The 11,950-nt window shown below is 37.6% G+C and overlaps 1 long non-coding RNA gene across 1 annotated transcript; it reads right to left on the bottom strand.

Annotated features, from left to right (window-relative positions):
- Positions 1-376: 376 nt before the first annotated feature.
- LOC104853940 lies at positions 377-4,837 on the bottom strand. The gene is made up of 3 exons (XR_777929.1): positions 4,513-4,837; positions 3,829-3,922; positions 377-413 (listed from the first exon to the last, which is right to left on the bottom strand). It is a non-coding gene; the product is annotated as an uncharacterized LOC104853940 (long non-coding RNA).
- Positions 4,838-11,950: the final 7,113 nt, after the last annotated feature.

Here is an 11,950-nt window from a genome sequence, read left to right as displayed (position 1 = left end):
TCTCAGGCTATCCGACTATACCCTTCCCATCCCTGTTTTATTTTTAACACACACCCCTATCTCAATTGCCACAGCATGCAAACACAGTCATTCATATGCATACACAATAATTAAGTTTCAATGTTCATTTGTTTTCACAAATAACTTCTGGCTAATCTGCTGCTCTCCGTTTCCATTATGTTTAAATATTTAGAAACTGCTTTTTTCTGGTTTCAATTCAAAATTCTTTGAAGTAAATATCTAATTTGCTACTTTCTTCGGGTACAAAAATATGAATAGTGCACTGACAGGACACACATCGAATTTCAATCAACTGGCGCACAAGTTAATATCGGTCATGCACATTATGACTTTACCTTTCTGTGTTTATCTTTACTTTTCTCATATCGGTATTTTCTTTAAATCAGAAGATCCTGAAAAATAAGTAGGTAAGCAGTTGAAGCACATTTCAGCACTTATACTGGCATCTTTTTCCAAAATGTATTAATATTTGACTGAAAATGAATAGAAAGGTGCAACTTTGAAGAGTTTACCCCAGACATTCACACATTCTGCTTTACTGTCACACGGTTAGAAGTTCTGAAGACACTACGAACACCCAGGCATGTTTAAAGTATTTTCTAAGGTGACCAGGGGATTCGTGAGAAAGGGAGGAGGAGGAGAGGGGTGTTAGGGGGCTGATCAAACTCTGTTTTATGCAAGTGCAAATATGCCAAAGTGAAACCATTAGTCCATATACTAATGTGCACTAATAAATGACTTTTAAAAACCTTCGTATAACATGAAAAACAATTTTTTAAATGTCAGAGAGATTATTCTGAAAAATATGCAGCATAGAGCAATTCTAAGCAATGCTTTTTTCTATTTAGGGGGAGAAATGATTTGGAAAACAAGCAGAGTAGAAGAAAGAAGACTATAGGTAAAGAAGGGAAGAATCCCATACAGTTAGAAGGGCATAGAAAAATTGTATCCATTTACTAATTATTTTGTTTAAGGTTTTCTAGGACCCACTAAACTCTCAAATAAATGATCTTTAAAAGGTTGCCAAAAACACGAGCCTGAAGTCCCCTTCCGGGTACATGGTTTTTATAAATATTTACCATCTGCTATGTATTAGACATGAGAAGGAAGAAAGTATAAAATCAACAAATAATATCTTCGAATCTTCATTTCATAAGGTTTGTCCAGGATAAACCCTAACTCCCAATTCTAAAAGGCTACAGATATTTCCAATATAATAATATGCGTAACATTTTCAAGTTAGTTTTTCCAATCAATTCAGGAAGACTGGATATGGCAAAAATAATTAGAGAAAAGAACCGAGTAATCTTTCTGGCCAGGAAAGTTTCCTAGGAAAGGAATATCTTGAGTGATTCAATTATCCCAGGAATAGTTTGTTTACTTTCCTTTTTCCCATACCTTTCCATGGTTTTGCTGTTCTTATTCCTCTGAAGCATCTATTTTTAATCTCATCATTTTGAAGGTTATGAGAAGAAAAGAACTATGAGACTATATCTAGGATAATTCGGCCTGTTGGAAGAATTTTAACACTAAATCCTCAACTCTGATTCACTGAGCAAATATTTAATTATAGTAATAGCTAACATTTAATATGTAGCTACTAAGCATCATGCAATTTACATGCTATATTAGTTTTCTATTGCTGTGAAAAATATTACCATAAATTTAGTGACTCAAAGAACACCCATATATCAGCTCATACTTCTGTAGGTCACACATTAGGCCCAGGGGGATTTTCTGTTCGGTTTCCACAAGGCTGACATTGAGGTTTTGGTCAGGATGGCATCTCACCTAGAGATGCTGGGGAAGGATCTGTTTCAAGCTTTCTTCAGGTTGGTGACAGATTTCAGTTCCTTCCGTGACGACATAGATAAAGATTCCTACTTTTTTGCCAACTCGAACTGGAGGCTCCTCATCTAAGAGACATTCTGAATTCCTCCTTAAGGGATCTCCCGCATTTGCACAGCCAGTTCTAAGGAGCCAGTTCCCAGTCATGCTTTAAGACTCTGACTTCTATCATCAACAGGAGAAAACTTTAAACCTTATAAGGCTTGTGTGAACCAAATAGCCCTATGCCTCATACCCTTCTCATTTTAAAATCAGCTTAATTACATATATAAAATACCCATACTGGATAAAACAGCATAATCAGAGGAGTAATTTCAGAGGGCAAAGCCATAGGGGCAATCTGTATTATTGCTTACACATAGTTTAAGTCTAATCTTCATTACTAAAGTTAGGGATCATTATTCCCAATTTTCATAAAGTTTAGTGTCTGAGGTCACAAAAATTATTATGTACTGTAACAACAATTTAAGCTTGTCTAAAGTAATGCTTTCCCACAATTCCACAATGTTTTCTGAGCACCTGGTCTGTGTTAGACACTAAAGAGATGAATAAAAATATTAGAAAGTCCCTTTCTGTCCATTATTGATTACATAATTTGTAACACTTACAAATTATTCTCTTAAGGGCTTTTCATATACTAGTTCACTGACTCATCACAATTATAATAGCTACAATGATTATCCTTAAAGTTAAACCGCTTGTACCTTGCAAAGTGTGAATTCCACCCCAGACACCTGGACCCTGATTTCTGTGTTTTAAACCATGATGTGTATATTTCCTCTGACTGATGCATGCGTAAATCCTTTATCCAGGTATCCGGGGGAATACAAGCAGATATTCCTTTTACCATGTTGTATTTTGTTTCACCCTATTAAAACAATCCTTTTTACAATTTTTGTTAATGCATGACTTATTTTTTCTCAACGTTGACTTGGATCTAAGGACTTTTTGAAATATCTGGAGCTCTGAGAATACCGCGCTAACTCTGTTTTCTTAACAGTGGTCCACTGTAGTTGAGCGGTACTCTTCCTACCTGTCCCTAGCAATAAGTCCTCTCTAATTTGTTAGAATCTTCACCACTGCCTTATCTCTGTATACTAAAAGAGACAGCTAACAATATATACTGTACTGCCTGGCGTGGCCTCCCACTTGGGAGGCTGAGGCAGGAGGATCGCTGTGAGTTCAAGACCAGCCTGGGCTACATAGTGAGTTCCAGGTCAGTCTCAACTATATAGTGAGACCCCGTCTCAAAAAACCAAAAAAATTTTAAAAATAAAATAAATAAATAAATATTGTACAAACTTTTTACTTTTTTATAATAGACAATTTTTTATTTCCTTAATCAGAAGAGGAACTTTGGAGTATAGACTAGCAATGGAAGACAGTAAACATTTTATTCTGGTTTTAATTTTATTAACTGCCTAATTTTCACAAGCATTTGCAATGGATAGTTTCCTTTGCTTTACCTAGACACCATTCTTTATTTGGCCTGAGACCTTCTATGACAGTTTCATGTAAAAGAGAATATTGAAAAGAGCTTTGGAATTGCAGGATTTAAATGGGACAAAGAGGCTTTTTTAGTCTCATATCCAACCACTAGGAGGAGTAAACTGGCTTTCCAAATATAATTGTGTTTATTATATCTAATTTTAAACTTCAATTTACATTTTGGAGCTAAATTAAAATTGATGAGTAGTTACTCATCTGAGTCTATGATGATATAACCACTCGTCTCTGTAATGATTTGTGCTTCTGTGTGTGTTTGAATTAGTCAGTTCCTCTATTTTCCTTTATTTCTAACACTCATGTTTGATAATCTTTGCTTTGCTTTCTAGAAAGCATTTTGCCCATGAAATTTGAGCCACGTTCAGGGAAAACAGAACTAGTAACCCAGTGGAAAATCAGTGGGCTGTATGCCTGAGGAGCCCACGCATTTGTGTTAGATAAATGTCTCCCTACCTGTTTTTTGTTCAGCCCATCCATCCATATAAAACTTCACAGCAGCCACATCTGTATTCAGCCACACTCTTTGTGAAAGGGACAGCTTGAGAACCTATTAAAAATACATTGTTACTATGAGTATTTTGTTCCTCTTTGCTATATAATAAGCTAAAAACTACAGTAGGTGAGCACTCTATGGGGAAGACTGCTGTTCCTTTTATTGACTTTATGGCCACACAAACTAATAGAAAATGCATTTTATATCACACAGGTGAACTCAATCACGCTGAACTCAACAGGATGGAATATTTTCCCTACATTTAAGTTGTAAATGGCAGATTGGTTTACAGTAAATACCTGGAACAATAAAATGTCACTTCTTTATGGAGTTTTATTATAAAAAATACCACTGTTGTAAGTAATATTTTAAATTTCTGACTATGAAGCTAATCTTCATTGCAGGAACCCAGAAGTTCTTAGGAAATATATGGAAAAAAATAAGGAAGGCCCAGTTTTAGCACTAGAGATAAATGTAGAAAATGTAAGTTTCATGTATTCATATCAAATTTGCAGAGGCAATGATATTTCTGCCATTAATATTTTTCTATAAAGATTCCTTGCTCATAAACATGAGATTTAATGAATAACTGAATAACTCTATTTTGAGACATTCACAGTTTTTATCTCAACATATTCCTTTACCTTTCTCTATTCTCTTTTGTTGTTTTTCACCTTTTACTTTGTTACTTTTGGAGAATATTTACTGCACCTTACATCCCTTCAAAACACTAATTCTTTCTGACGAGTGTCTTGATTGTTATTAATCACAGGCTGTTACTGTTGTTGTAATAGCAGAATTGTCATTTGTAAATAATGATCCACCCTCAGAAAATTTCCTTGTAGAAGATTTACGAGTGTGCCATTCTGTTGCGAGCACAGCAACGCATCACAAGCCGGTAGGTAACTTAACCTGCATCCGTTTCTTCAGTGACATCACAGAACCCTCCTGGTGCGGCCCAGGGGTCCCTAGGAGGACAGTGGGAAAGAAGTCAAGACGCACCTGTACGCACACTTCCGGGATGGGGTGTCTTTTCATATTAGCTCCGGAACACACACTTCCGGGATGGGGTGTCCTTCCATATTAGCTCCGGAGCTCTCGGTTTGGGGAGTAAAGAACAACTCAGTTTAGTTCTGACCCCAGTCATCCTGCGTACTCCATGCTCTTCCTGGCTGCACTTGTCAGCCCTTGACTGCAACTTTATGAGTTGTGACACAGACACCAGCTGCAGGAAAGGTGATTCAGGGGAGAGAGGAGAGAGATGTGCAAATTGAGTCCCATGCCGCTAATGGTTCTCATTCCACAGAAGGTAATACATACACAGAGGAAAAAACTTGAAAAACTCTTTCTGAACTAGATTTCCATACATGTCTTCTTGTATTTAATACTCTTCTTTTAAAATGTATCTAAATATACATAGGCATAGAATTTGTACATCGCATTTTAGTTTGGATCAAAATATTCTGAGAAAAATATTTAGACAGGATGTTCTAATGTATCCAAGTAATTTCTAATTGGGGATGTTTTGAGAGCATAAAGTGATCTTATTATTAATAACATTAACAAAATAGACAGGAAGTAGAACTCTTGGAGGAAATAATCAGGGGCATCTTCACCCTTGCTTAAAAAGCCATGGTCTGGCCTTTGCTTTCCAAAGATTTTATTCTTCAACATGAGAAAACAAGCAATTGCAAAGTCGTAAAGGACCATTTATGGGCTACCCACTTAATTATTCTATTTTTAAATAACAGCTAGCAGTTTTTCTATCAAAAGAATTTTTAATGAGAAAGATGATTTACAATGATTGTGTACTGATTACAGCAATAACACTCACTTTATGATTACCTAATCTGTCCAGATGAGTTAGAGAGGAAAATAAGGGAGTTAGAGATGACAAACAATAAACTGTGAATAGCCCAAGAGTAAGTAGTATAATACTTATCCCATTTTATACATAAATGGTGTTCACAGAAGGAGATCAAATAAAGGACATTTTACATCATATATGCTGCCAGGGGTGGAGGAACGAGATGTTTGGAAACTTTGGATAAAATTGAAAACAATGGCTTGCATCTAAACACATGAAAGCTCCAGAATCGTTTGTTTCCAAACTTCTCTCATTACTGCAAACATAAGCCTTAAACTCCAGCCAAAATTATTATTACATTTGCCTGCTTATCTCCTCTCGTCTTTATATGTTTTTTAAATCAAATCAAGTTATGAATGAAGATTACATTCTTGAAACTTTACTCACTTTCTTCAGTATCTCATTACAATATTCCCCTCCTCAGACGCTCATGAAGGAAACATGAGGTATTCAAGATCCACTGTTCTGACAACACTGTGAATTTCAAGAGATAAGTAATGACATGTACATGGAATAAAATCAAGTAAACGTGTGGAGCCGACTGGTAGAACTTATATGATTTATATAATTTTATTTCTCATTTTAATGACTAGAATGAAATATCTAGGTAACAAAAGTGGAAAAAATTTCAGTTTCTCTCTCTATAACATTTGAGATGTACTCTATGGTTTAGATTGAATTGATTGAGAGTTCCGGCATTTGGCTAGTTTATGTCTTCCATTGGTTTCAAGCAATATGTTGTAACTTATCTTCTTTTACCTGTAAACATCCTCCAGTAATGACCAAGAATTACATTCACAATTCCTGACAGTTTAAACTTTAGGTTAATGTATTGATCTCAGTGATGCCCCATCACCTGATATGGCGTTCAGTAACTGCTCTTCCATGTTAGGTGATTAACCAAGTACTAACTGGAGGCTGAGGCAGAAGGGTGAGAAGTTCAAGCTTAGCTTGGGCAACATTAAAGAGGCCCGTCTCAAAATACAGAAAAGGACTGGGGATGTCAGTAAGTCAGAACACCCTGGGTTTAATCAGCAATAGTGCCAGAAAGAAATACCATTTCCATTTTCACTTATTTGTCAATATTTTTATCTTTAGAAAGACAACACCAGGTTGCAGCTATTTATCTTATTATTTAAAACTATGTCGTGTTTCAAAATTATTAATATATTTCTTTCTTTTTTGTTATTTTTATTTTTTTTCAGCTTTAATTGAGTTTATTGGTACATTTTAGGTATACAGCACAGCTATATTCATTGTTGGGAATTTGTACCTCTACATGACATGTCTTGGTTCTCATTTTTCTTCTTCTTTTTCGGTACCTGGGATTGAGCTCGGGTCCTTGCACTTGTAAGGCAGGCAGAAGAACCACTGAGCTAAATACCCAGCCCATCAAAATTATTCATACATTTCTATCATCTTGTGAGATCCCATGACACAATTAACTAGTTGTTATTATTTTTAACATTTTGGGGTGTCACTTTTTCAAAATGACTTTCCCTGCCCTGTGTTTGGAATCTTGAATTTGACGTGTTATTAAACTAGCTGTATTAAATGCAGTGTTTCTGTTACCATTAGTTTTTTTTCCTCCTCAAAGTGTATGTTTACCAGGGTTTCTAAGAGCTCAGACTGCAGCTCACTGCTCACTGCAGTTAGACTAGAATCAAAGTAGGTCTGTAAAGAGAACCTCCAGTCCATACATTTTGCACCAGAAAGATATTAAATGTTATTTTATTATATTCTGGTATCTAGTGGTACAAATGAAAATTCTGAAGCAAGATTCTTTTCCTCTTTGAATTAGACATTCTTATTCATTGCTGCTTTTATGTGGTACCAGAGATTAAACCCCAGGGCCTTCGTACTGAGCTACACCCCCACTTTTGTGCATGCCCACATGTAGCATTGCTGAACCACATGGTATGTTTTTTTTTAGGGGGGGTGTATTTTTTGAGACAGGGTCTCACTATGTAGTTGAGACTGACCTGGAACTCACTATGTAGCCCAGGCTGGTCTCGAACTCACAAGGATTCTCCTGACTCAGCCTCCAGAGTGCTGCGATTACAGGCGAGTGCCACCACACCCGGCCACATGGGATGTTTTTATTCAAGCCAAAATGAAGCAAGGAACCAAGGGTTCTATATTTTGTCATCTGCTTCTATCACTCAGACCTCATTTTTAGAGGGCACAAAAAAGGTCATGGGTAGGCATTATCATAATTGAATGGGAGTTGTCTGCTTGTTGACACTCTTCTTGTGTGGTACTGCAGATGGGACCTAGGGCGTTGTGCATGTTACCTGTGCAAGTGCTCTGCTCTGAGGGACACCTCCGGCCATTGCTGGTTCTCTTGTGTTAATAAATCCCCTGGAGTATGGAGAGAGGCAGGAAGCACTGTGTTTGAGGGCTTTGGAGTTTGCATTGCCCTTCATGTCTGTGTGGCTCACTGAACTTATGTGCCCGGTAACCTCTTTTTGCTCTTTCTCCTCAGCAGTAACGTGGTGATCGTGAGTTTACATCTGTCACTAGACTCAGGTTCAAATTATTAATATCCACTCAGCATTGGTACAAAGGCCTGTGTTATACAAAACACTAGGTGAAGCTGAAGTGAATATTTTATGAGAGCCAAGGATTCTTTTAAACCCTATTTACTTCCTCAGATTTTACCTAACTAGTTCTTTTCTTGTAGGTGGTTCATGGTTTTTCGTTGGTCTTTTCCTTTTGGTTGGACCTTTCTCTCTCCCTGTTGAATGTTTCCTGTTCTCTGAAGAATATTTATCATTCCATCTTCGAAATGTGGAGCATGATCCTTGACACACACACACACACACACACACACACACACACACACGGCATTTTCCTCTAAGTTTCTGTAGCTGCGTTTCATGTTTCATACTGAGTGGAATTCCATTGTTCCTGATGAACAGAGGGCTTGAGATCAACTGGCTGTGCTTTCATCTATCTGTGTTGGCACTTAGCACAGGATGGCCTCAAACTGGAGATCGCCTTGCAGAAGCTTCCTGAATGCTGGGATGACAGGTGTGCACCTGTCTCTTTCTTTTTACCTCCTCAAATTGTAGTGGTTGCTCCCCTGGGGCTTTCTTCTGTGGTCTGTGTCCTGGCCTAAGGACTCCCTAGGCAAGTGTATGTGTGCTTAGGTTGGAGCGGCTAGTGTCCTTTGGGGACGTGCGGGCCTGGCTTTGACAGGCTGGCGAAGGCGCCAAGGAGGAGCTCCAAATGGACCGCGATGGAAGAGGTCCAGGAGGGGGCTGAGGTGCTGACCCGAGGACGACCAGGGCTGAGGACATGAGACGCACACCTCGTGGCCCGGGCCCTGAGCCCCCTGCCCTGGCTACCCAGACTTCGTGGTCCCTACTCCCACCCACCACCACGCACCCTTTTAAAAAATATTTTAAACTTGAGACAAGATCCTGCTCAGTTGCTAGGCTGCGTCTTAACTCAGGATCTTCCTGCCTCAGCCTCCCTAAGTGCTGGTATTACAGGCCCAGGGCAAGAGTATACACTCAATGGCCTTATTTCAGTGGTGTTATCAGATATCCGATGAAGCTGTTTAGAATGTTTAGATTTAAACTGATTTGTAGCCAAAGATCAATGTGAATATTAAATGTGTGAATATTAACTGTGCAGTAATTACTTTTACAATAGTTTAATATTTCCCAGTAAATGGAATAAACTAACAACTTTAAAATTTTGTTTTCATTTCATTATGGTCACTCATATATTTCCTCAACTTGCTTTCCAAATCCCTAAATTAAATAGATGCAAAATTTTGGCTACTTGTAAATATCCATGGATGCAGTAAATATAATAGTCGATTCCTTGTGGACTTTTTGTTTCCATACCTCTCCCTTGCCACTTGGTTTTAAATTCTAAAATCATATAGTATCCATCATCTCCCAATCCACTGAAACATGGTTATTTTCTACAGAGTAAACAAATGAGTTGGGCCGAAATGTAGTTCTCTTCCTGCGGATCTTCTGCTTAATCTTATTTGATTTTGTATTTTATTTTGGGGCACTGGGGATGGAACCTTGGGCTTCACACGTGCTCAGCCAGGGCTTTTACCGCTGACCCACACCCCAGTCCCCACAGGTTTCTAATGATTAAATTCTCTTTTTCTTCCTTTTTTCGGCAGTACTAGAAATTCAACACAGGGCATTCACGTTGAGCCTCTGTCCAATACCATCATTTTAATTGTTTGTTTTTTGTTTGTTGTGTGGTGTTTTTGTTTTTGTTTGAGACAAGGTCTTGCTAAGCCACCAACCTTTCAGGCTGGGGTGGCATTTAGGATTCTCCTTCCCCAGCCTCGTGCAATGCTGGGATTACAAGTGTGCAACACCATGCCAAGATTTATTCTTTGCCTTTTGGGGCTTCCCATCCTTTTTATGCTAATTTCTCAATTTCTACATTTTTTTTTAGTGTTTGAGAAGTGTTAAAAATAAAATTTGATCTATTTTTAATCATTTCTTCTTTTTGTGCTGTTGGAATGTGAGGAAAAAAATAGTGTTAGTTCCCATAATGAAGGTCTTCCTAATAGCTAACCAACCCAGTTATTGTGCACAAAGGAAGATGCTATCACTTTGGAAAATCCAGCTTATTTCGTTTTTTTGTGTGTTTGGTTTATTAGCTATCTAACTTATCTGTTTATCATAAAGATCATTATTACATTGTCTGTTGATGGCTAGACTTAAGCCATAGCCAGTGATCTACATGCAAACAGAACAGAATTGTGGTTATTGATGTTCCTTCAAAGAAACAGCTTTTTAACCTTTGCTATTGCTAGCTTTTTACTTACTCTGTGTGAATTCTTTGTATCAGGTGCAAAATATAATAAATGTGGGCAGTCACCTTTGCTAACACGGAGATAGGATTGCTTTTCAGTTGTTCTTTTTTTGAAAAAAAAAATTGACCTTTTGCAATCGTTAGATTATTTTCCAATTATTTTGCCTAAAACAAGAAGGCACCCTCTCGGCCTCAATGTCAAGCATGTGTTTTTAAGAAATCACTTTGCAGGAGCTCTTGTCATCGAGTGCGTCCTGCTTTAAGTGGCAGCACACATCTCCATTATTTCCTCTCTCAACTCCTTCAGGCAGCCACAGTTCAGGTGAATGGCGTGCACTCTAGAAAGGCAGCCAGAGAGACGGCCATAATCCTCTAGCTCATTATGGTCATCTGAGATTCCGAAGATATCCTCACCGACCAAAGGACATTTATATCAAATTAGGTAAATCTAAAGCTTACTCCCCTTGCTTGCCCACACTCACGTGTTCAGACCCTCCACCCCCACAGTGGGAAGTTACTGAGTATTGAACCCAGGGCGTTGCAGACCTAAGAGAGTGTTTTACCGGTGAGCTACATTCCCAGCTCTTTTCATTTTATTTTGAAACAGTCTTGGAGAGTTCCCCAGGCTGGACTCATTTTGTGACTTCCAGCCTCAGTCTCCTGGATAGCAGGGATTCTAAGTGAAAAAAATTCAGAAATTTTTTTCATTTGCATTTGATCTTTGCAAAATTCTTTCCTGAAGAGAATTATTTTTGCGGTTAGCCTTCTAAATTGGTCTTAGCTACTCATTTTATCTGAATGCAGCTCAACTCTTCAAGGTTAGATGAATAAATTACTACATGTATTAGAACTGGTAACTTTTGTAAGGAGGGCAAACTAAATTTCCAGTTCCTTAGAGGAGAGTTTCTGAATTTTTACTGTTCATATGTGTGTCTGCATGTGTGTGTACAGTGTTCTGTCAATATTTGTTTGCCTTCTGTTAGCTTGAAAATTTCCCAAAGTGGTGTAACTTTCTGGAGGGTATTCTGTGCTGATTGTATTTTTTCATTCTTTAGCTTCAAAGAAACTAAAAGTCACCTTTGTGTCTCAGTGTATACTGTGACATGCATTCTTAAAATCTTATCTTCCTTCAGCTTTACCTTCATTCTTTATTTTTCTTATATGACTTTTTAATCTGTATGTTTGACTTTAGTATATAGGTTCTTACACATCCTCTCATCAGCTATGCAAAGACCACTTCATGATTCATAAAAACTACAAATAATTGAAGCATATCCTTAATAAAAGAATATGCTAACTTTAAATTCATTGTCTGTCCCAAGTGGAAGGCCCTTAAATCATGTCTTCCAATTTCAAATTAATGTAACTTTAAATAAATCAGAAATCTAAAGCCCAAATAAAAGAAATATCTCCTTCAT

The sequence above is a fragment of the Fukomys damarensis genome, unplaced genomic scaffold (assembly GCF_012274545.1).
Source record: "Fukomys damarensis isolate Sample0158 unplaced genomic scaffold, DMR_v1.0_HiC HiC_scaffold_32, whole genome shotgun sequence".
Lineage (NCBI taxonomy): Eukaryota > Metazoa > Chordata > Mammalia > Rodentia > Bathyergidae > Fukomys > Fukomys damarensis.
This window is presented reverse-complemented; position numbering and strand designations above follow the sequence as displayed.